The 26,807-nt window shown below is 37.7% G+C and overlaps 1 protein-coding gene across 6 annotated transcripts in view; it reads right to left on the bottom strand.

Annotated features, from left to right (window-relative positions):
- The window catches only part of LOC307179626 (uncharacterized protein C8orf48), a 219,028-nt gene that overhangs the window by 125,898 nt on the left and 66,323 nt on the right, over positions 1-26,807 (bottom strand). For 5 of the 6 annotated variants that reach the window (XM_079909031.1, XM_079909033.1, XM_079909034.1 and 2 more), the window contains exons 3-4: positions 9,244-9,318; positions 164-265 (exon numbers count right to left, since the gene is read on the bottom strand). The gene's annotated coding sequence lies outside the window, so the exon portion shown is untranslated. The remainder of the gene's footprint in view (positions 1-163; positions 266-9,243; positions 9,319-26,807) is intronic. The other variant, XM_079909032.1, reaches the window with a different exon arrangement.

The raw sequence follows: 26,807 nt of genomic DNA, 5'->3' as shown, positions 1-26,807 counted from the left end.
ATCACCATATAAATTGGATCACTTTCATATTATTATTACTATTCATACCAAAATAAGTCTAGTTCACTTTCTTCTTTTCTGAAATTCTATGATTTTTTTTTCAGTTGCTTCACCACAATCCACATCACTATGGCAAATAGTATTTGCATTTCATGCATCTTACCTGAGATCAAAAGCCAACATAAGGTCTTCAATTTGAACGATACTGGGTTCTGAGCAATTAAATTAAAATACTATGTAATTTCGGAAGTTGTCTCAAGTGGACCTGAGGAAAATAGACGAGGGCCATAAGAAATTAGAGCAAGTCCTGTGATTCATTTGTTTATAAATTCCTTTGGTTAATTTAATTCTGCTTTTGCAACCACAATAACAACAAAAAGTCCTCTGTTGCACATATGTACATGGTATCATATACAAATCTAAATTTTCATAGAAAGACAACAAAAGTGAAATCATATCAGCCTAGTTTCTACTTTTAATAGTTATTTGGGTAATAGGCTAGACTCTGTGAGTCTTATTTTCAGAATCTCCAACAAGTATCATAATACCTGGGTGATCGTAGGCTGGTCCATGCTAGTATGCCCACACATGTTTTCAGCCAGCATCACTTCTAACTGGTCAGCGCTCATGTCATTTACATCATTAAATATTTTTAATAATCCTATGGTACCTATAATATAGGATATTTTTAAGAATTAAGCAGAGTGTCTGCAAAGTTTCAATAATTAATTCCCTCCTTTGAGTCACTCTTGATAAATAACTCTATAAAATTTGTTTCTTAAACTTTTCTTCTCTTGTACAATATTCTGACATCCTACCAGTATTTGTTTACCGGGTTTTTGTTTTGTTTTCTGTTCTGTATAATAGTAGCTAATGTTGGTAAAAATTGAATTTTTTGAAGTATATAGAATGTTATGGGTTTTGGAATTTGTGAACACAGATTTAGAAGACCAACATTTACAAATAAAATATTTTACATCTGAAAATATGTATTATATAACACATATCAAGTTATTAATGCACTTTCAAATGCAAATTGTATATTCTTTTTCTTTAAGATATGAATATTAGAAGGAGTCATATTCCTGAGTGTGTGAAATCAAGAATTATCCTCTCACAGACATGTTAAAAATTAAGTCAATGCCTCATTAAAGCAACATTCTAAGTGGTAACTTATACTTACCACTCTGAAAAGAAATTGCATTTAATATATTCTTTACTTGATGAATATTAAGTAAAATAGATTATTTTTCTACTGCACTTATTACATTAAGTACTTATAACTCATAGATTAGAATTGTAACAAACATTTCTAATCCAATTGATTTAGATGTACTATCTTATCACACTTCATAATTCTCTTATTTTTAGTTTTTGAAAGGGTTTATACAGTGCATCTTAAATGACTGTACCAAAGATTTAATTCAGACATATTGCAAAACAGTGGTAAAGAGAATATTATAAAGTATGTTGGCTTTTTAAAAAGTGCTTTCCAAGGATGGCGATCAACTGTAACAAGCAGAAAATTTAAATTCATATTTAGAGTTTGGCTGCCACCTACAGGGCTATTTTTAGTCTTGTTGTCTTCCATTCCCAAATGACCAATATGACTAAAGCTCTAAAAATTTGATAAAATTTGGTGGAAAAAAAGAGACTTGTAAATAAAGTTGTTTCTTCCACTGACAGACTGTTCCAAAGAAAGTTTAAATGATCACTCTTGAAGCTCTATACGTACATTGATTTAGTTGAGATTTGGACTAATCTTTGGACCAATCTGTGGATTTGTACATTGATTTAGTTGAGATTTGGACTAATCTCAACTCTTGTTGAGATTTGGACTAATCATTCTCTTTTTCATGATAAAATGCTTAAAAGCTCATTTTAGGACCACAATATAACACCACATATAAAGTGATCCTAATTTAATGCAATGTATTCTTGTGAACAGTGAAAATCTTAATTTTAATAACATTGCTCAATGTTTTAACCAAGGAGATTGAGAGGCAGTGGATGAAACAAATACAGCTATACAAGATAAATAGCAAATAATTTGAAGGGGGATGATAAGAAAATATTTCCTTGGGAATGTAAAAATGTTATCATGACCTGGAGCCTAATATAAAATTATAATAAATCGAGTCTATTATGCATACTACATGTGTCTAGGTACAAACTGAGGTTCTGTGCAAACCACCAAAACATCAAACATCCTCCCAATCCTGGCTAACGTGAGTGACTTTCATTTATCAACTACAGCTCTACGCTCTGGCTTACATTAGTTGTTCCTTCTTCTAGATAAGGTTTATTAAGACACCCTGTTCCCTGACAGCATCCAACCCAGAGCTAAGCTTTCCTTCTTTAAACTGTCCCCCAAATCACCTAACACAAACCCAAATTCTATTATACATTTTTCTAACATCCTCTGATTGAGACACACACACGGTTCCCCATGGTGTGTGTTTCCCTTGCTGCCACTGAGTCATAAAGCCCAAAGCTGATTCCCGACCATAGAGGGGTTTTTTTTCAGTAATCACACAATCTGGTTTTTAAAAGTTAAATTGATTTTTTCTTTATTCAGTAATCCCCTTCTATCTTTTTTTTTCAGTGTTTTTATTCATGCCCATTTCTAATGATTACACTATAATTGTTCATTGGATTCATTTTTCACTATAGTAGATTTTTTGCAGAAATAATAGAAATGATTCATCTGCCTGAATACAAACTCCTGTGCAATGTGATTTTTCAGGTCCTCACACCAAGAGTTAGGGTTTATTAAATGTCCACTGGCCTTGTGACTTGCTTTGACCAGTAGAATGTTTCAGACGTGCTGGTGCCAGTCGTGAGGTTAGCCCTCAAGAGACATGCACTTTTGTGTTCTCTCTCATGAACCCTCCACTGCCATGTGATCATTTCTGGCTCAGTGATGAATCAAAACCAGAAGAAGCAGAAACAAGCTCGCCAGCCAGCACCCAGCCAAACTGGCAGCTTTCTGCAGACAAGTGAACGAGCTCAACAGAGGCCAGGAGTACCCTGACCCGATGACCTCAACCTCAAATTCCAACCCCAGACCTGTGAAATAAAGGGTGGTTTTTAACCCAGTAAACTTTTTGGTGATATATATATATCACCAAATATGTGTGTGTGTGTGTGTGTGTATATATATGAAGTGATATATATATATATCACATATGCATAAGAAGTGATTTTATATAGTCTCCAGCAATCAGTTTCTATTGGCCAAATTTATCATTTTACTTTTATCAAATTCACAATTTTTATATCTGCTTACTTAGTAGTGTATTGCTCATTAGTTCAAACAGAGGCAACAACAAATAGTGAAGAAATAGTACAATGCATGTTCCTTGTTCATTAGATTGTCTTGTATTAAATAGTCAAAAAGAAAAGTTAAAATTAACATACTTCTAGAGAAAAGGATTAACTATTTGGCAATTATCTGAGTAGCGCCGGAAAGAGACATTTCATGTATGTAGCCACTTGCAGTAGTTTATTCATTTGACTGCTTAGAATAACCTATTACTGATGTTTCCTTTAGATAAACTATTGTGGTTTTCTTCACTATCTTTTTCTTTGTTATTTGATTTTGACTTGCAAATGGGAATGGATGGGTTATAAATAGTAATAAACAAAATGGTGCATTAGTAACATGGTGGCACTACTTTTAACCTCAAAGTCTTAGTTAACCTGGAATTATCAACTTTCATTTCAAAAAATTTCTATACCTATGAACCATAACATTATGATGCTGAGAACAACTCCTACTGGCTTTTACAACCCACTGTGAAACCCAGACAGTGCAAAGTGTGATGCAGAAAGAGTAATTATTCCCTGCTCTAATGCTAAGCAGGTGTAGATAATGCAAGATGGGAAATTATAAAGCCTAGTGAATCTAAATGCTTAAATTTACCTGAAAAAATAAAAAATTAGTGAGTTAAAAGCCAATGATTCACTGAAATCTGTTCCTTCAGTATCAAATGAACAAAAATGATGTAGTTGTTTTAGGAACACAGGCTTGTCTATTTGAGGGAATCAATCAAATATTCCACTCTTCTTAGACTTCCTCTCTCTCTTCAAATATCCAACGCCTTGTCTGCTATCCTCACTCTCAAATGATGGCCTTACTTCCTACTGAAACCAGAAGAGAACTTCCATTTCCATGAGGTCTCACTATGGCATCTTATCTCCCTCTGAATCTGTGCCTAGTACTTTGCCTTCTCTTCTATTGCTGTGGATGAACTCCTATCCAAAGTCATGTCCTCCAATTTCCCCTACATTTCTATATTCCTTCTGCAAATTTCCTCTATATCTTCCTTGTTATCAAGAGCTCATTCTTCTAATATTCTTCTAATATTCTTATATAATTGGCTCCCACCTCTTCTGAAACAACAATTATCCTCTCTCTGCTAGATCGTACTTATAATCCTGTTTTATTCTCTCCCATCTTCATCTTAAATAGTATCTCCTTTGAACCCATGGACTGCTCCTGCTATACCCCTGTCATTTTTTTTCTTCTTTTATAGAAAAATCTCTTCAAAATTATTGCCTAGAACCAATTTTTCTCCTTTCATATTTATAGAATTCACTCCAATAAAACTTCTGTTGATCCCACCCCACCGAAACATTTAACAAGTGACCGTTATGTAATCAAATCTCGTGTATTAATATCAGTCCTCATTTCATGTGACTATAGCAAGATCTGACCCAGTTGAATAAACCAGTTGAAAAAACAACAACACTTTTTTTCCCCTCTTGGTTTATGGGGCATTGCTCCTGGTTCTTTCCATATCTCAGTCGTCACTTTCTCTGTCTCCTTTGCTGTTTCCACATCAACTCATCAACCACTAAACATTTAAATGTCCCAGGTCTTAGTTCTAGGATAATTTTTTAATGTAAATCACTTCCTATGTGGTCCTATTTAGTTTCATGGCCTTAAATGCTAGCAGTATACTAACATCTCCCATATTGTTTTTTCTTTAATATTTATTTATTTGGCTGCACCAGGCCTTAGTTGAGGTGTTATATAATCATCTCCTCAGGGATCTTTAGTTGCAGCAGGCAGGGTCTTTAGTTGTGGCATGCAAACTCTTAGTTGCAGCATGTGGGATCTAGTTTCCTGACCAGGGATCAAACCTGGGCCCCCTGTATTGGGAGCACACAGTCTTAGCCACTGGACCACCAGGGAAGTCCCTCCCATATTGTTTTTTACAATGAGGAACTCTCACCTTTGAATGATGGTAGAATATTTGATTAATATATTGTACAACATACACACACATTCTAATTAGACAATTTTCTTAAAGCATGATGTTTTGTGACTTAAAATATCATTATGAACTCTGACTTCTCACATGATGGAGTAAGCAGTCGACAAATCCTTTCCCCAAGAAAGCAACTATGAAGTTAAATGAAAGTGTCCAAAACAGACATTTCAGCATTCAAGAAACAAACTTTCCCAAATAGAATCATCTATTCTTAAAAAATATTGAGCTTCACATAAGAATTCTGTCAGGGCAGTGGTTTTAATCAGAACAGGGCAGGTTATGGAAACCATAACCTGCTAACTTTGCTTTACCTCTGCTACCTTTGCAGAGAGACCTAACTTAATTTAGAATGTTACCTGTTAAAATAGCAATCTCAGAAACAAGTGAACAAGAAGACCCAATGGCTCTGCCAGCCTAAGGTAGCAACTAGTTTGGGACAAGCAACTAACCAATGGACGAGCATGTTAACAGAGAAACTTCCTTGAGGTGAGACAGCCATGTAGGGTTTTCTCTGAAAACATCTGGTGGAGCAGAGAGAATTTTAGCTATTCCTCAGTCCTTTTTTCATCGCCATCTCCTCTATAAAGCAAAAGTTTTAAAGTCTGACCAATTAAATCATAAATGGGTACTAAATGCTAACTCATAAAATACAAGTGCTGTATTTTAATGCAGGGGAGATAATATAAAGATGGATGTGTAGTGTCAATGTCTGAGAACGTTGAGAGGAAACCCTGGGACTTCTGTAATCAGTATATCCATATGCAAGGAGATAAAACTTACACATCCAATCATGCAAAAAGTAATTCCAGATGAACTGTAGCTCTCAGTAAGAAAAGCAAAACAATAAAACTTCCAGAAGGTAATATAGGAACATGTCTTTATCACCTTGCTATAGGGAGAGAGTTTTTAAAACCATATATAAAAAGCATTAAGCTTAAAGGAAGAGATCAATAATACAAATCACTTTAGAATTTAGAATGTCTGTTCATCAAAATATATCATACAGAGTACAATATGTAATACATCTAGCCAAGAAAATCCTCATATCCAGAATGTTTAAAAAAAAAACAAACCTCATGCATGAATCAATAAGAAAATGTACAGCCAACACAGTGGAAAAATGGGCAAGAATTACAAAGAAGAGACTAACAATTGAAAATATGCTCAAACTCCATTAGTCATCAGTAAAAGTCCAATTAAAACTTCAGTGAGGCATTACTACTTATGCAGCAGAGTAGCTAAAACTGGAGAGAACGGCACCACCAATCACTACTAACATTGGCAAGAGGAACTCAGTACTATTCATTAGGAGAGTACATGGTATGACTATCTGGAAACAGCATTTTATTCACTATTGACATGAACAGACATGTAACACAAAGATCCCACAACCTACTCCTCAGTATACTGCCAACAGAAGTATACACATCTAGGAATTCCCTGGTGGCACAGTTGTTACGAATCCTCCTGCCAATGCAGGGGTCACGGGTTTGATCTCTGGTCCAGGAAGATCCCACATGCTGCGGAGCAATTAAACCTGTGTGCCACAACTACTGAGCCTGCGCTCTAGGGCCCGCAAGCCACAACTACTGAGCCTGTGTGCCACAACTACTGAAGCCCCTACGCCTAGAGCCTGAGCTCCACAACAAAAGAAGCAACTGCAATGAGAAGTCCGTGCACCACAACGAAGAGTAGCTCCCACTTGCCGCAACTAGAGAAAGCCCGCGCACAGCAACGAAGACTCAATGCAGCCAAAAATAAATAAACTAAAACATAAAATAAATTTTTAAAAAAGTATACACATCTACATTTTTATCTCTATATCTAGCTATCCATCTAGTGATCATCTATTATAGATAGATATTATATAGATTAATGTATATAAATAATGATTCTAATTAAATATATTTCCAAGGTAGGGAAAACTAAACTATTATATTAGAAGTTAAGCTAGTGGCCACATTCGGGTTTAATATTTGGGAGGGGACATAGAGGTGCTTCTGAACTGCTGCCAACATTTTATTTTGACTCGGGCATTGGTCAAACGCGTGCTCACTTTGCAAGAACTTACTGAGCTGTACATTTCTATTTCATGTATGCATTGATATTCTTCACAATTTGTCTAAAATGTAATAACTATGTTTTTAAAATAAATATGGATCCTCCTATTTCCAAATGAAGTGGAACTTCTGTGACCTGAACAGGCAGAGATTTCAGGCTTACAAAATATAGATGCTCCTTCAGTGCCTGATGTGGAATATAGAATCCCACGCCAACTCACAAAACAGAGTTCTATCAACTGAATTTCATTGGTTAAAAACTAAGGATAAGTGTGTCTTATCAACGAAACAGAGAAAAATAATTCCATGCTAATTGGAGGTTGTCTAAGCCCTTACCCTTCTTTCTTCTTCATAGAAATTTGTTTAATTCTGTGAAGCCTGTTAATTTCAAAAACAAAAACAAAAAATGAAGGACCTTGAAAGAGTTCAAAGTCAAAGTGGCATTGTTTTGGGAAATTTTTATTTGGAAAATTATTTTTCCCTTGCATTGTTTGATGGAAATCCTGCTCTGCAAAAAAAAAAAAAAAAAAAAATTAGGTCTTAGGCAAAGTCAAATTTCCTTGAGAAATACAAATTAATATTTTTAGGGGCTAAATTATTTTCATATCAGTGCATGATACTGATAAGCAGCATATAGTCAGCCTGAAAAGTTTTATTTAGCAGATGAATCCAAGTTCTCCAAAGTACCATGCCTCTGAAGCTACTTGTAAGGTGAATTGAGAGCTGTTAGACTTCCAGAAGAGCAACTGGATGCTCTGGGACCTATACTCATCTCTGAAGGAAAACCAGAGACAGAATTCTGTTCTGAGCAAAGAAAATCAATCTCTTTACCTTTTATAACCCATGAGTAATGGTAAAATGTAGAGTGAAAGAAATTATGAAAATCTTTCTAGGTTATTAAACTGCTTATATTGCCCTTGAAACATGGTGCCCAAAGTCAGGTACTGCTGTTGGACAGAAAGTAAAAGTCTGCACTTTGAATTCAGGGCTTAATAGAACATTAACAAATAGCTTGGTAAGTGAAGAGCCTGCCTTTCCGTGAGTGTGTGCCAAGGTGGTTATTAGAAGAAATCAGATCCTGTCTGAAGGAAGCATTCAAACCAAAATGAAACCAAATTGACTACCTGGACTGGCCCAGCATTGCAAAGAAGGAGAATTCATTGTACTTTCTAGTGCAGACCCCAACTAAAGCAGTAAATCAAAGAAGAGATTCCATGACCTATTTATTTTTTGCCCATAAAATGTAGTTTGCTCTGGTACAGAACTGCATAAAACATGAAGAGAAATCTATTTCAGTTAAAGAAAACCCTGGGGCAGAGGAAGGAAATCCTTGTTCTGGCCGGTAGCCGCCATTCTGAGTTATTATCATGCCAGCCATTCAGCATGTGAACCCCGTCTCTAATTTAGACGTGGCCTCTCCTACCAGCTGCCTCTCTGGAATGAAAGGGTGGGTAATTGGGAATAGAAACCCCTCTTGAGACCCCTCCCAAATAATCAGGAAAAGGAATCTCCTCAGTATCTCAGCCCATCACCATCTTGCATCTTCCTGTCTGAAGGCAAAATAGTTTCACTTTGCTTTGGAAATGCTGGGAAGAGGAAACCCTGCAAAATGTCAAGCACTTCTCTGGATTCAGCAAATTGCATTAGAGTTTTCCCCCTGAATTACTCCCAGATAATTGCCTTAAATCTCTTCTACGGAAATACAAGCCTGGCCTCTGTGTACAACCCCCTAAACATTGATCGTCATTCTTACAATAGGGGAGCTTTATTTAATACACTGCAGTATGTACCTCTCAAATTATACGACAATGCTGTTCAAGATTTTAAATCTATCTTTTTTTTTTAACCTCAGAAATTACATGTATCATTACCAAATTATATAGTTGATATTTCTTTAGACTTACCCACAGGTCTTCCATTTGCAGAGCTGACTCAGTTCTTGCTTCTCAGATTTTCCTCAGGGATCATTTTTGTTCTTCCTAAATCACATTCATTAAAAATTCCTTTAGTATAGTCTGCTGGAAATAAACTCTCTCAGCTTTTATTTGTCTGAAGCTACCTTTATTTCACCCTCATCCTTGAAACATTTTTCCCAAGTCTACAATTTTAGGTTGATAGCTATTTTCTCTCACTCTTTTAAATCTATTATTCCACGGTCGTCTGGCTTCCTTTGTTGCAACTAAGAAAGGCATCAGTTTAACTACCATTCATTTATGTGTAACCCATTTTTCATTCTGACAGTCTTTTATTTTTCTTTCTTTTTCTGCAGTATCTGTTATACATAAATTTAATGTATCTTAATTTATATTATTTGGTAAATATTTTGCTTCCCCTGTATCAAGACTATTATCTTTAATCCATGCTGGATATTTATTAATTTTCATTGATTTGTATTTTTATATTTTACTTTCTATATTTATATATTATATATATTTTTCATTGTGTTTATCCTCTCATTTACTCATAGAATTCAGATTATAGCCATATTAGACTGTCCCACTCTGTCTTCCAGTTCTCTTTACACCAATAGACAGCAAGAAATAGCAACACACTCATATTAGAAAAATTCAAAGAGAAAGAGGTTGTATATAAAGTGTCTATTTAAAAGCTGAGGAATCTAAAGTACAACACAAATGAACATATCTATGAAACAGAAACAGACTCAGACATAGAGAACAGACTTGTGGTTGCCAAGAGGGAGGTGGGGAGGGATGGACTGGGAGTTTGGGATCAGCAGATGCAAACTAGTATATACAGGATGGATAAACAACAAGGTCCTACTGTATGGCACAGGCAACTATATCCAATATCCTGTGATAAACCAGAATGGAAAAGAATATGAAAAAGAATATATATATGTATAACTGAGTCACTTTTCTGTACAGCAGAAATTAACCTCGTAAATCAACTATACTTCAATAAAATTAAAAGTGAATAAATAAATAAAAGCTGAAGAGATGAAGGGGAACCATGACACCCGCAGTGACCAAATCCAGCAGCCGTGACTCTGTGAACATCCCAGATCCTAAGGAACAAGAGGTGGCGTGGTTACCAGAACTCAGAGAGACAGACCTGTGAGTGGCAGGCCACCTTGTGATAAGCAATGACATTCTGTGCAAGGATAAAACTAGACTAAGGCAACTTGCAAGGAGACAGAAGATTGACTATCCTTACACCATTCATCTTCAGCCCTCTAACCCTCTGCCAGGGCTCCAACCAAAAGCAGAGGGCATGGCATGTTGTCCATACAAGTCAGCCTGTTGGAGAGTCCCAGTGTTAGACCATCCTGACAAAGACTCACAGACTATCAGTCACGTCATGGCTCATGAACCCCAGCAACAGGAACACTGCAGCTCTCTCGATTTCGCTTGGTGTCTGTGGCGTAGCTTGTTTAATGGCTCCACCTTCTCTGCGGAGGTGACTTTCCAAATGTGATCAGGAGATCACCTCATTCGAAATCACCTGAAACCTTTATAAAAATGCAGATTTAGGACCCTAAAAGCTCATAAGGATCATTATGCTTAGGAATAGGTCCAGAAATCTTCATATTAATTTAGTCTCTCTATGATCAAGAAAAGTCACTGAGTTATAAGATAAGAATTTTGTGCAAGCACCTTCATTCTCTTTCCTACTAGGTCCCTTGGAAAGGAGTTGAAACATTGTTAGGTGGAAATAATCATGAGTTTCTACAGAAAGTAGGAAGTTCTCAGAGTCCTGTGACTTCTTTGTTTAAAATGATTAAACATCTCACTAAGAGAGGTCCCCAACGCATTCTTTTATTTTCTTCTATAAAGCATATGGATATTATTCACACCCTACAATTTAAAAGCTACAAATATATCACTTATTTTAAATGGTACCTACCAGTACATTTTAAAAATGTGAAAATCAATGTAATGTACATCTGTGGAGAAGATTTCATAAAGCAAGTAGGACTTAAAGAAAGAATATGAAGGAGAGGGATCAGACGTGTGCAGTAGAAGCAAGAATACTAATGCAGCATCTGAAGAAGAGTGAGGGATCCCTGCGAAGGAGTAAAGAGTCCCTGTCAGTTTAAATAGAAGATAAGTCAGATTGTAGCCGGCTGCTCGCCGCTCAAAAGCCAGTACAGTAAGTCCCCTACATGTGAACCTTCAAGTGGCGAACTTTCAAAGACGCGAACGTGCATTCACACGTCCAATCATGTAAGTTAGTTCACGTGTCTGGCGTACATTGTCACATGCGTGCATCCTCTACAAGTGGTTGTGCTTTTGTGTACTTTACCGTACAGAGTACAGTAAAGAATAAAGTAGCAGAGTATCTTTATCTCAAGCTAGATCTGCAAGAGGACGACTTCATTGAACTCCTTGCTGTGCAACACAAGGAGCTTACTAGGGAAGACCTGATGGAATTGGAGGCCCAGAGAAAGGACGAAGAGAGACAAGAGGAAGAAGAAGTAACGGAAGACCTGAAGAGATTCACGATGCAGGAAATGGCAAGGGGATTTTCTTTATTTCAGGAGGCACTGTTAGGTTTTAAGGGACATGACCCAAACGTAGAACGGTACACAAAGGTTGCAGCAGCCGTTCAGAATGTAATCCAGTGCTACCGTGTCGTCTATGACGAGAAAAAGAAGAGCTACTACCCAGACATCACTGGATTACTTTTTCAAGAGGGCAGATAGAATTGAATCCAGCAAGGAACCAGAACCTGTGCCATCAATGTCTGGCGTGAGGGAAATTGCAGCTCGACCTCCGTCTCCTATTGCTGACGATCCTTCACTCTACCATCCCCCACCTCCTCTCCCTCCTCCAGTCAGTAACTCTTCTTGCCTGTTCACTCGATGCCAGCCCCTGTATGCCAGCTGCTGTACTGTACTACTGTACTTTTCAAGGTACTGTACTGTAAGATTAAAAATGTTTTCTTTATTTTTTGTGTTTATTTGTTTTTATGTGTTATTTGTGTGAAAAGTTTTATAAACCTATTACAGAACAGTACTATATAGCCGATTGTGTTAGTTGGGTACCTAGGCTAACTTTTTTTTTTTAACTTCTTTATTAGAGTATAATTGCTTTACAATGGTGTATCAGTTTCTGCTTTATAACAAAGTGAATCAGTTCCACATATACATATATCCCCATATCTCTTCCCTCTTGCATCTCCCTCCATCCCCCTCCCACCCTCCCTATCCCACCCCTCTAGGTGGTCACAAAGCACCAAGCTGATCTCCCTGTGCTATGCGGCTGCTTCCCACTAGCTATCTACCTTACGTTTGGTAGTGTATATATGTCCGTGCCACTCTCTCACTTTGTCCCAGCTTACCCTTCCCCCTCCCCACATCCTCAAGTCCATTCTCTAGTAGGTCTGTGTCTTTATTCCTGTATTGCCCTTAGGTTCTTCTGACCATTTTCTTTTTCTTTTTTTAGATTCCATATATATGTGTTAGCATACGGTATTGGTTTTTCTCTTTCTGACTTACTTCACTCTGCATGACAGCCTCTAGGTCCATCCACCTCACTACAAATAACTCAGTTTCGTTCCTTTTTATGGCAGAATAATATTCCATCGTATATATGTGCCACATCTTCTTTATCCATTCATCTGTTGATGGACACTTAGGTTGCTTCCATGTCCTGGCTATTGTAAACAGAGCTGCAGTGAACATTTTGGTACATGACTCTTTTTGAATTCTGGTTTTCTCAGGGTATATGCCCAGTGGTGGGATTGCTGGGTCGTATGGTAGTTCTGTTTTTAGTTTTTTAAGGAACCTCCATACTGTTCTCCATAGTGGCTGTATCAATTTACATTCCCACCAACAGTGCAAGAGGGTTCCCTTTTCTCCACACCCTCTCCAGCATTTATTGTTTGTAGATTTTTTTGATGATGGCCATTCTGACCGGTGTGAGATGATATCTCATTGTAGTTTGGATTTGCATTTCTCTAATGATTAATGATGTTGAGCATTCTTTCATGTGTTTGTTGGCAATCTGTGTATCTTCTTTGGAGTAGGCTAACTTTTTTTGACTTACGAACAAATTGGACTGAAGAATGAGCTCTTGGAACTGAACTCGTTCGTATGTAGGGGACTTACTGTAGAGAGGCAAGGTTGGTGGAAAGGAAAGTTTGCTTTATTTTGGATGTGGCAACAGGGGGAGGGTGGACTTCTGCCCAAAGGCCAACTCTTCCACCCCCCCCACCACTGACGATCAGTGGGCAAGAGTTTTTACAGACGGAGGGAGGGGGCTACATGCACAAACAGCACAGTCAGCTCTGACAGTCATAGTCATGCAGTGGTCTGATCAGTGTCATCTTGATTGTTTAAGTAAAGTTAGTGTTCCGTTCCAGGGTCGGTTTGTTCCCATTTCTTTGAGGCCAGTTCTCAGAATTGTGGCAGCTTATGTGATGCTACAGCCTGGTCATCATGTAGTTAGCTTCTTCCACCCGGTGAGGGTTTCAGTATCTATAAGACAGCTCACAGGATATGGCTCAGAATATTATCTATAGCCCTTGAGGAGGAGCTAAAGGTCCTTGACTTTGTTTAGTGACTAAACTATTACTGTTTTTTACTGTTTGACTGTTTTCCTTTGCTTTTGTAGTTTTTCACTTCTCTGATTAAACTTATCCTTTGGCTAAAGTTTTTCCACAGACAAAAGGCAGGCAGAGGACGTGGCGGGGAAGGACCATAAGGTCCTGCTCCGTTTCAAGATCAGTCGGGGCTAGACTTGGAGGGCCTTATGTACGGGCCAGATCACTTTGGAATTTCAGTGCATGGCAGATCCTGTGGATTAGCTGAACAATACCCCATACCAACTCCCTATTACTTGTTTACTGTCACTCTAGGCTATGCAAAAATACTCACTTCCCAGCATCACAGTAAAATGTGGTCAGGAGAAAGAGTTCTTGGCAAAGGGAAATTGCTGGGAGGTTTCAAGTACATCTGTTGCTTTCCCATGAAAGGAACAACTGGGATCAGCACAGCCCCATTCTCTCTTCTTCTTGCCCCGAACATGGACACAAGCCTATATCTCTCATGGCTCACCTTGTGACCCTAAGATTCAAAAAATTAACAGAAGAATAGGGTCAACATGCTAATTTGGGAAGGTGGACACTAGCGATCAGCTTGGTGACCTCTGAGCTTGGTGTTTCATGAGAAAAATACATCCTTATGTTTAAACCACCTTTGGTTGAGTTTTCTGCTATTTGTAGCCAGATGCATTCCTAACTTCGACTTTGTGGATGTAAGAAGTATGACTTAATTTTGCAACACTAGTGGGAAAGAAATGTCACTTCCCCTTTATTTTTCCAAATGGAATATAACCTGCTTCAGTTTTCCATTTGCCTGACTAGTGGAAAATCCAATGTCAGTCGTGCTTGCGGAATTCCAACTTCTACTTTTAGGTGTTTTAACTGGTCATAAACGTTAGAGGAAATAACCCCATACATCTTTCTTCAGTAGTCGTCCACAATATGCCTCTTGTTCATGCTTCTTTGGCAACCTTGGCCTTGAAGCCTTCTGTCGTTGTTCCCAAGGCCCCAGGTCTTCATCAGTCCCCTTTGACATCTTTCAGCAACACTAGAAGGATTGTCATGAAAGACTCTGCAGGAAATCAGGTAGTTGTACTCAGATATTCACAAGACCCATAGAAGTCTCATCTGATGTCTAGGCTAAGTAAGGTCTCCAAATATCTCCAGGTCCAACTATCTCAGATCTCCAGCCAAACAATCCTTGCCTCCAACCCATCCCTTCTGGAATTATTGTCCATAAAATTCCCTCAATATGCAGAAGTTTGGAAAACTTGGATACTGTATTTAGTTTGCCTAGCAACTTCTCCTTTTGGTTCCACAACATAAAATCCCCTAAAGCAGAGGGCAAAGGAAGCTTTGGTTACCTTCTTGCAATGAGGGAATTGGTAGCGGGGAGGAAAATTACACAGAGCTGAGAGAAGAAAACATACCTTACTATCTAAAATGTTATCGAGTCACACCCAGGTGGTGTGGAGCCATCAAAGCTTTTTAAGCAAGTCAGTGGCATTTTAAGGATGATTAATCTGGTAGCAGTGATGGCATAAATGAGAAAGGATAACTCTTATGTTGAGAATCAAAGATAATTTATCATTTGCAAGTAAATAATCTAAAGTAATTTTATAGATAACATGTTTCTATTGGAGCCAAAGATAATTATTCATTAAATACAAAAAGAGTATGATCATCTATGAATGTTCTGATACGCCATAGTTAAAAACTGGAAACTACCCAGAAGTCCATGGAGAGGGGAATGGATGAGCAAAATGGTATGTCCACACAATGCACTATTCATCAGCAATCAAAAGGAACGAACTATTGATATATATAACAACATGGATGGATTTAAAAATAAGCACTTTGAATGAAAGAAGGCAGACAAAAAAAAGAGTCCACACTGAATGGTTCCATATATATACAATGTATAAACCTAGACCACGCAAGCTAAGCTATAGTGACGAAAAGAAAAGCCTACCATGGTTGCCCGGGGCAATGGGAGGGTTTGGGGAGGGGCAGGAGGGAAAGATTACACAAAAAGCTTGAGGGAACTTTTGGAGATGACGATATGTTCACCATCTTGATTTTGATGGTGATTTCCTGGGTGTACGTGTACGTCAAAATGTATCAGATTGTATACCTCAAAAGTGTGTAGCACATTATACGTCAGCTATCTCAAAAACACTGTTTAAAGTGTTTTTTGTTTATCTGGTAAGTGCACTCTTAACATTACTTCCCAGAGCCACTGATTGTATCATAATAATGCCTAAATATATTTCAAGTTACAGCCCACATATATATTTTTAATGTGTTTGATACAAAGATTTTTCCTCTTTTACTTTTAGCATTTTGTTCCCTGATTCATAGGCTATTGCTGACCCTGTTCTTGCTTTACGTTTTCATGACCTCTTTTATGCCCCTTCCTTCCAAGTTGACTTGATTTCTCTTTAAAAACGGGAGTTTTATAAAACTTATTGAAAGTACAAGTTGTTGTACTTATAATTACCCACTAATGGAGTGCTTCAATTCTGATCACTATGCTAGATGCTGGAGATGTAAAGATAAGTAAACCAGTCCCTGCCCTGAAAGACAATACCTAGTTACATTGCAACATCAATAACTCGTGGGAACTTTTTTGCATTCAAATACAAAGTTCATGCATGCAAAGCCCTGTTGTTTATAGGTAGGGAAGGTAATAATATACACACAAAATAAAACCTTCCAATAAATCACATTGGAAGGATTATAACAATATTTAGATAAATAAATAAATAAACAAACAAATAAAACTTTAGGTTGAAAGATGACCTAGGTAGAAAAATATCCAGAGTCAAAAATTCAAATTTTGTGAAGGGTCACGTTCACATCCTAGTTTCTCTTTATGCTTAGATTTTTTTTTTTTTTTGATAATTCTCTCATAAACTCTTAGGAAGTGAATTTAGAAAGAGTTGTTATTACTAATACATAAGGCACTCACTCTGTTGGCTTCTGAGGATTTGAGGATGAATAAGACATCTGAGCCTTCCAAGAGTTTTCAAACTAGTAGTGAGGTTGACAGATACACAACATACACACACATAACACTTACACATATATGCAGTCTCAACAACTGTGAATATTGGGTATTTTCTACCTGTTTCCTGCTCTATAAGCTTCATAAACACCTTTAAGATAGATAGCATTATCTTCCTTATACAGATAAGAAATCAAGGCACCTAGACATTAAGTAATTTTTCTAAAGTTCACACAGCTAGTAGCAAAGTCTGTTACAATGAGCTACTTACTACAATTAAAAAAAAGAGACTTCACAGTCTAAAAAGTACAAGAGTAATTACTGGAGACAAAAGGTCAGAATATTTGAAACGATGTTTGTTCTGAAAATGTTAGGATGTATTGTTATAGTAACTATGCTAGAACCAAATTAATATAATTGCTATAAAACAAATATAGACAAAATGTTATGGAGGCATAAAGCAAGGAGTTAAAAAAGAACACTTCTATTAACTCAATTTTCAGGCATAGGCAAACATAAAAATGAAACAAATGGCTCTAAACTCTCACTATACAGATAACCCCAATTATTTTATTAGAAATAAAGTAGAATAAGAGGAAAGTAATATATGTGCAAGATAGAGATTTACACAATATAGACAGGGATTGTTTTAAAAGTAATGAAGCCATACCTCCACCAAGAATTTTCCTCCAAAGTAAACACTGTTAAGAGTTAAAATGTCAACATGTATAATACCTTCTATCAAAATTATTCAAATATATTCATTTACATACAAAATCTATATTTGAATTAAAGCAATAATACAATAAAACACACTGTTCTGCACTTTTCTCTTAGATTTTCTAATAAATCTTGGAACTACTTTCATTTCAGAGTCATTTCATTGTTTTAAATACCACATAGTATTTTGTTACATGGGTATACCACAGTATACGAAGGAAATGAGTTATTATTTCAAACAAAGCTTATAGTTATTCGTAGCTCACAGGAATTTAATCGTTTGTCTATGTACATCTTTGATAGGCTCCTTTAAGTCTTTAGTGTCAGCCTCCTCGAGTTCCAGCAGATGGCGCTATAACAACACTCCAGGAAAAGTGAACTGCCTAACGGTGCCAAGCTGTTTAAAGTCAGCAAAGGACTGTCTCCTTCCCAAATGAAAAATCCACTTCACAAACGTCAGTCTTTCATGATATAAGGATGATTTTGGCCAATATATCATTAGGTATTATGTGCTTCAATGGTTTAAGTGTTCATTTAAAAGCCTCGCAAAAGAGTAGTAACAATAGGAAATGGGTCAAAGCATCTAAGCACCTACAGTGAAAGTAGTAGTATTTTTTAATAGCTTATCACTAGTGACACATCACTTCCACTTCCAATATCCAAATTGGTCCTTACAATGACCCTACGAGTTTAAAAGGTCAAAAGTTATCTTCATCATACAGGTAGGAAAGCTGAATTTCTCATGCTTTGCAAAAGTTCAGTCCAGAAACTGGGCTCAGAGGCTGGTCTTCTGACTCCAAAACACTGAGCTATTCCCAATCCACCCATTCATTTGCTGCATCTATTCTTGGTTTTGCCTACTTGTTTGTGCATGAGAGCTGTAGATTATAATGTTTTTAAAATAAGATAATGCATTGGTAAGCAATGCGTACCACCAATATTCTCACCTAGTTGAGAGAACAGGAAAGAAAAGAATAAAAGAAGGATAAAGGCAAATTAGAAGGGAGCACAGGGAAAAGGCAATGAAGATGGAGGAGGCAAGAAATGATGAAGGACTGAGGAACACGAAAAGGAGATGCATATACAATTGGACAGACTTTCACTTAGTGTTAGATTCAGTCCTAAACACTGATTACGCACTCTACTGCTCACATTTGAACTTGTTATACAGCCCACAGAAATATTTTAACTGCTTTGATTCTTGAATATATTTATTTGATGTGTGTGTGTAAAATGTCTGGCAGATAAATATTTTACTATTTTATGTTAAAGTCACCTAAAAAGGAGCACGGAGAACTGGATTCTTTACCACGTTTTACCACACATTTTCTGGTGAAAGTTGAGCATTTAATCCTCTTAAGCAGGATTTAATCCTCTTAAATCCTACTTCTCATCTACAAAACTGAGCATTTGAAAATAGAGAGTTATTGTGAGTCTTTAATGAGATTGTCACACAGCAGGTGTACAAATGTTCATTTTATTTGGATGATACACAATGCCTGTATGTTTTGGCATTAGAGCACTAAGCCTGTGTGATCTGACCCATGTTTATGTCTCCAGCCTTATCTTGTCCCAGGTTTCTCTTCAATCACAGCGAGGACAATATCCTTCCTTCCGGGGTTTTGTTTATTTGTGTGTGTGTGTGGGTGTGTGTTTACTTCACTTTACTCTTTTCCTCTTTAAACTCCTTTTTATCTTTTTTTTTTTTTTTTTTTGGACTCATATGCCCGCTAGACTGTAAATAGCAAGGTGGGGATCATGCTTGGTTCACCCCCATCGTGAGGCACGCAACTCAGAGCACAAAGCAGATATGTGGCAGAAATTCAATTAAATTATGTGAAGTTCATTACTTCAGGCAAATTAGTATGGCAGCATCTCTAATTGCTAATGAGGAAATCAATTTTTCTTCCAACCTAGGACCAACCAAAACTGGGTACCATGTCTTTGTAATAGACCAGGTCTAACTTAGCTTGTTTGCATCACAGTGGGTTGTAAATTTAAGGACACCAGGAAAGTGATCAGTTAATCTCTCTCAATGTAATGTCAGGAGGGATGCTGGTGTTGCCTACGCAGCCTCCAGGACTCCGCCTAGGGTGGGACTCTTCTTTCTTGAGGACCTCCATGTTTCCAAGGTTCACTTAGTCATGGGAGCTGGTAAGAAGAGTTGGTATAGACAATAACTAAGGTTTTTGTGGGAAATAAGGTAACTGCTTCAAAGAGAAATTTTTCTGATTCCTTTTATTACCTTCTCTAAAGCAGAAATATGAAGTACAAGGTGTCATTCATTACTCTCACCTTAAGGCAAGTTAAACGGAGACATCCAATCACACACTAATGTGAGGCACTTAGTAGGCAGAATTTTCTTTAGACAGCCATAAAACAAGCCAGAATAATTTGCAGACAAAGAAGCTTAGAGCAGGAGCTTCTTAAGTATACTGATTTCCCCTTCCCAACATTATTTACATTCCTGGAAATGATGTTCACAGATCTGAGCACATCTTATTTAATAATGGACAACAGTCATAATTAGATAATTCCAACTTTTCCACAACAAAAGAAAGAGTATCACTGGATAAATGCCAGTGTTCATTTCTATAAGGGGAGATTAGCCTAAGCATCTCATAACTCATTTCAAACTTGAATACTAATCCTTGGTTGGATTTGAGAAAAATCCTGAAGCTTGCTTTAATAAATGAGAATGTCATTTTGTGATTAGATTTTATTTCTATTCAATACGAGGCTCATGCCATGGTCCTTGATCTGGGAAAGAAAGAGAATCAGCAGTGGGGATGAGGCCTCCATCTCGACTGTCATTCTCTTTTTCATCCCAACCCTCTTCCTAAAGTTTTCACCAGGATTCCAACATTTTCAAACCGTAGATAAGACATAGATGTAAAACTTATCTGCTTTACCTTCCCGTAAGTTAAAGTAGAAAAGAATGAATACATACTGAGGTACAGTTGAGGTTTTTACTGCCCTGAGAGCTGAGGGAATCCTAATTATGACTAATACTCCAAGACTATGGTTTTCTTCATCTTCAATAGAATGTTATTTTATTTTGTGTGTCTACAAATTTCAAAGATATGAAATGAACAAAATGCAAATGCATCAGCACACTTTCATAAATCCTTTCTGAGAAGGCAGGAGTGCCCCTGGTATAAAAATTAGCACAAAGTGGCACTCTTTCTTAATGTTAACCTCTTTAAAAATCTAGATTATGCTGATGGTATTGGACTTCCAACCTGGAACTGGAAGATTCACTGTTATTTTCCATATCTCCAACAATTCCATTAGTTTGGTGTTTTGGTAGATTAGCTGACTCATTCATTCTTAAGTGACCCAATTTTTCTTACCATAAAATTTAATAAATGTGTTTCATGGAAGTGATGCTATTGTTGTGAAGAGGTGTTTCTGAATATGGAGGTTGCTGATTAAGGAGGTGCCTCAGTAGAAAGAGCAGGGGCTCTAGAACCAGAAGATTTGGGTTTGGATTCCAGCTCAATTGATTTATGCCCTGAATAAATTGAAAACCTGCTAAACTAAATGAGTCTGAATTTCCTCCTCTAGAAAATGACCATCATTGTACATTCCTCAGGTAGTTGCTTTGATTATTAAATGAGATCATGTACATAAGCACTGAACATAATAGTCTTTTAGAAAGGTGCCCCTCCTGCACATACATATACCCATAAAAGCCAACCTGTGCCTAACTTGTCTAGACTTCATAATGATTTCTTCTTATTCTCAGAAATGAAAATTATCTAATAATTTGTGTAAGCCTTTTTAACCCCAAACCTTTTCTTTGATTTATTAAACCAAGGAAAAATCTATATATTTAAGATATTAAGAAACTTTATATCATATTTAGTCTAATATTTATCAAGTGCCCATTATATGCCAGCTACCTATATCCTATATGCTTAAGAAATAGCAGTGGGGCTTCCCTGGTGGCGCAGTGGTTGAGAGTCCGCCTGCCGATGCAGGGGGCACGGGTTCGTGCCCCAGTCCGGGAAGATCTCACATGCCGCGGAGCGGCTGGGCCCGTGAGCCATGGCCGCTGAGCCTGCGCATCTGGAGCCTGTGCTCCGCAACGGGATGAGAGGCCCGCGTACCGCAAAAAAAAAAAAGAAAGAAAGAAAGAAATAGCAGTGAACAGAGAACAATTTCTTCCCTAAAGAAATCAGACAGTAAATATGTAACTAGAGAAGATGAGGTAGTGAGGGAACCAATGAGATAGTATAAAGCAGCCAAGTAGGCTTCGTGAATAAGTGATATTTGAGGTAAAGCATAACGTTGAGAAAAGGAGAGCCATGATCAAATCTGGGAGGAGAAAAGCACAAGAACAAGGAGCAGCAAAGGTCCTGACATTGTAATTCTCTTGAACTGACTGAAGGCAGAAAAGAAAGCTAGCACGACAAACATGCGGTGAATCAGTGAGACGTGGAGTGAGAAAAGTTGGAACGGTAGGTAAGGACTAGATCATGTGGTGTTAGTCCCTGAAAGTAGCTTAGATGTTTTGCTGAGATGAAATATCTCTGGGGTTTTAAGCTGCAGAGTGACTATTATCTCATGTGTGTTTCCAATTCACAAACATGATGTAAACAATAAATGATGGCTACTTTGCTTAGTTATATTGTTTAATAATTCCCAAACTGGTGCTTGTTTACAATCAATGACATTGTACTTTCTGAATATTTGAGAAGAACAAACACTTGATCCTGTGATTGCAACATAATTTAAGAGTGGCTTATGAAGGAATGATTGTCAGACCACCATGAAAACACTGAAATTATTTCTTAATGGCATTAACATCGTGTAGTAGTATGTAGTTTCTCTTGCCTCAAAGACTCAACTAGCTGTTCTCTAAAAATGTGTGCTTTCCCTTCCAGAGGCCTTGGAACCAGGTGTAGCCAACTGACAAGTACTCACTGATAGATTATGAGCAGAAGTGATGTTGGTCACTTCCAGGCTAAGGCCGTTAGGAAGATGGTGAGTTTTCTCCATTCTGTTTTTCCCCTTCTTCCACTAGAAAACAAAAGTCTACTAGAATTGAGGCATTGGGGGACCCATAAATGGAATGAATCAGTCCCCTGAATTACTGGGTAGAAAAAAGCAGCCCACCAAACTGAAACACCCCCATTAGGCTGTTACTTTACTCCACCCTCCCTTTCTCCCCCTCTCTACTATATAGTTTTCTTCCATGAAGTTCTATTCATTCCCTGCAAGATAAGTAGTACCCTCAACAAGAACATTCTACTCTGTCAAATCTCAGATTGCTTGTGTGCTCTGCGTTTCATCCCAAAGAACCTCTTCCCTCTCTTTCCTGCTCTGGAGAGTTTGGGGTGGTAGAGATCTAAGAGTTTAGTGATCATTTTCTCTGAGGGATATTTTTTCCCACTCAGTTCTTATATTCATTAAATGACATTTGTGTAGCTTGGGAACCAAAAGCCTTTCCTCCCATGTGTCAAGTTTTCCTGATAAAGACATGTCATATTTGTCATGGAGCAAATAATTAAATCTGACTGCAAGCTGCAGAGAATTGTGGGGCTGATGGAAATCCCATCATTTTTTCTGGTATTTATCCCCTAAAATCGCTAAGGCAGGAGGTCAGGTAGTGAGAATCACAGAGTTATCAAAACTGAGGTGGCTATTCTCTTACTTCTTGGAAGAGCTATTCGTACCAGGAAAACCAGTCTTGAGTCAGATATTTAATAAGGACATGGAACAAGCAGCTGAGAATTTAAGAATACAAGGTTGTCGTTTCCTGAAGAATCCAAGCATTTGACCACAAACTGAAGTGATTAAGGGAAACGGTCCAGATCCTGTAAAGATGCTGGCAGAGTAGACTGGGATAGAGCTGCCATTTTAAAAAGACGCTCCAGGTTTCCCACACATCCTCACTAAAAGGTGTCTAGCCAAATCTTATGGGCCTAGACTGAATTTTTTTTTTTTAACATCTTTACTGGAGTATAATTGCATTACAATGGTGTGTTAGTTTCTGCTTTATAACAAAGTGAATCAGCTATACATATACATATATCTCCATATCTCTTCCCTCTTGCGTAGACTGAATCTTTTGAATAGACTGGAGATCTCCACTCATGGTCTCACATGTTCAAGGAAAAAGAGATTAGATGAAAGAACAAGGAAGACATTAGAGGGACATTGGGAGGGGAAGATATTTCACTAGTGATCAGTAATACTAAATTGTAAGATTAATGAGGGCAAGAATCCCTGCTGTCATGTTTAGTACTCAGATAATGTCTGGCATGTAATGGATGCTGAATGCATGAGTGCTGTGTGAGTGAATAGATGAATGGATAAATGAATGAATTAGCGATGACAATGAATTTTAGCTTTCTGGTTATCATATCAACTTGGCAGATGGAGATGGAACTATTCACATTCAACTGAAGATCCTCACTCAAAGATTTGGATATATGCCCTGTCCTCCTGCACAGCGCTACTCCTTGTAAGAATCATTCTTCAAGAATCACCTTGAGAGGGCTTCCCTGGTGGCGCAGTGGTTGAGAGTCCGCCTGCCGATGCAGGGGACACGGGTTCGTGCCCCAGTCCGGAAAGATCCCACATGCCGCGGAGCGGCTGGGCCCGTGAGCCATGGCCGCTGAGCCTGCGCGTCCGGAGTCTGTGCTCCACAACGGCAGAGGCCACAACAGTGAGAGGCCCGCGTACCGCCAAAAAAATTAAAAATAAAAAGAATCACCTTGAGAGATGTTAGGGAGTGAGTATGGAGCAATGATGAGCTCAAAATTACTAAGGTGAAAGAAGACAAGAGTCGGGAGTTGGATCTCAAGTCCCCTGGAGCCAAGGTTCTAGATAAGCAATGAGGACTGGATATAAAGCAAGAAAAGAAAATCTAATTTTAGCCTCAAAGCGGTGAGAGAAAGAAGAATGACGTTTTGGAAAAATACAAGATCAAATACTAGATTTGATGTTAAAATAAAAACCTATTTCTCATTCAGTGCCTCCCCCACACCCTTTTGTATACTATCTATGCATCAAGATTGTATTCCTTTCTCCCCATGAGAAATATCCAGTCTTTCAACACAATTGTATGGTAAATAAATTGGCCTCTGACTTCCCATTTAGAATAGCTGTCTCTGCAAAAAGAAGCATGTGCCTATAAGCACTTAAACAATTTTTGGAACACAGCCACTAACTGGGTAATTGAAAAATGTTCTATAAATATTTTCCTTTGCTTAACAAATACAGAATTGATTTTCCTAAACATGTGGAGTACTAATCTTAGGAAAAAAGCAACACAAGTCATAAAATGAATATTTTTAAAAAGAAAGAAAACAAGTTAATAAATTTTAAATATTTTAAATATATTTAATCCTTTTGCTAATAGTGAATTTAAAGAGTGATTAGCAATGTCTACAGGCAATTTGTCTGGTGTATGTTAAGAACAACAATGTTCTTAAAGCATATATTTTTAATTTATTTTATTTAACATCTGACTTCAAAATATCCACCCCGAGTCCAGATCTTGCTACGGCAACGCTACATCAGCTCTCTAAATTACCTCTAGATGGCAACGCTTCATTAAAATTATAATCTTAGGCGCTATAGGCTCTATTTACAGCAGACCCTGTCAAGCAAATCCTATTGAACTAAAATGCCAGGTATACAACCTCTGTCTATATAACTTGTCTCTTGGCAGACTGAAAAACAAACAAACGAGAAGGGTAGATTCGACCTAACCAGCACGTTCAAAATGGAAGGCTGCCTTTGAGCCCGCATTGACCAGCTGCGGGTAGTCTACCTGACTTCGACGGATTCTGGAAGTCACTGATTTGACCACTCTTGGACTCACTCAGCTCTGAGTCGTATTTTTGTGTCTGCATTCTCTTCTTTTCGATAAAAGCTGTATGTCCATTCTCAAGGTGATTTTTCAATTGGGCTACCCAAGACAGATTTTAGGGTTTCTGATAGTCTAAAAACTGCATAGCTGGACTGAGTGAGTTCAGTGGTCACAGAGCACCAGACAAATGTGTATTTGAATCCTTTTTGACCTTAAGCTAGTTACTTAACCTTTCTGAGTTTGGTTTCCTTATTAGTAAAATGGGGATAATAATATCTAGCTTGAAACAGTTGTGGTGAAAATTAATGCATGTAAAGCAATAGACACATGGGGTCTGATACAGTAGAAACTAAATGGCAGCTGTTATTGTGTCTCTTTCTCATTTTCATTGTGAGCCCTGCCAAGCTGCCACCCAGGATCTAATCTTCCTGAATAACATCCTCCATCATCTTACCCGTGACTGTGCAGTCTCCATTCATTCTTCGGGAGCCAGGTACCAGTTTTTCTGTTTAATTTCCCAAGTTCCATAATCGAACTGAGTTGTCCACTTCCCTGGCTCCCACCAAACTTGGTGGTACTTGTGTTACAACCTCGCCATGTGGTTTTGTTACTTACCTCTTTGCACACATCAGCATCTTCCAAATAACTATGAACTCTGCGTGGCCAGAAACAGTGCTTTATTCACCTCTGTATTCCCGGTGCATAGTACAAAGTACACCACATAGCATGTTCTCAGTAAAAGTTTGCATCAGTGAATGAATGAATTAATGAATGACCCTTCACAGACTCACCTTGACCACCTTTCAAATCTCATATTTCCCACAGTCTTTCCTGAGTGGATTGCAAAATCATTCTGCTCTGCACTTTTCCCAGGATGGTGGGAGGAATTGCTTATCTAGTCCCTTTGATTTGAGGCCAGAAGGAATTATTTTGGGGAAGATTGCCCTGCTGGAAACAGCAAACCTTTCACTCTTTTTTCCTCTTGATTTCCCTTTTCAAACCCCCTTTGTTGTATCAGGCTGAAAAGGATTTAAGCCCTGTTTCTGTGCCCACTAAAAGCTCCTGCCAAAGATAAGAAATGAATAGGCAAAACTGGAATAGCCTTGTTAGAATTCTGGCATTATGGATAATTGAGCTTTTTATGGTATGATTTAATTTTTACAATTAAAAAACAGAAAAGAACTGTTGTGGTTGAAAAAAGTCCCACTGCTATGTTAAAACCTATTTTCTACCCCACCAAAAATAATCAGCCAATAATGCACTCAAGAAATTATGGCCGAGTCAAAGCATTTTGGAGACTAAAGAACAGATTAGTTGACTGTCTCATTTGGGGTTTTTCTTTCACCCACCTTTCAACTGGAAGTTGTGTGCTTGCCTGATAAAGTTCAATCATTTGGCTAAGTAGAGAAGTG

Source organism: Stenella coeruleoalba, assembly GCF_951394435.1.
Source record: "Stenella coeruleoalba genome assembly, chromosome: 21".
Classification (NCBI taxonomy): domain Eukaryota; kingdom Metazoa; phylum Chordata; class Mammalia; order Artiodactyla; family Delphinidae; genus Stenella; species Stenella coeruleoalba.
This window is presented reverse-complemented; position numbering and strand designations above follow the sequence as displayed.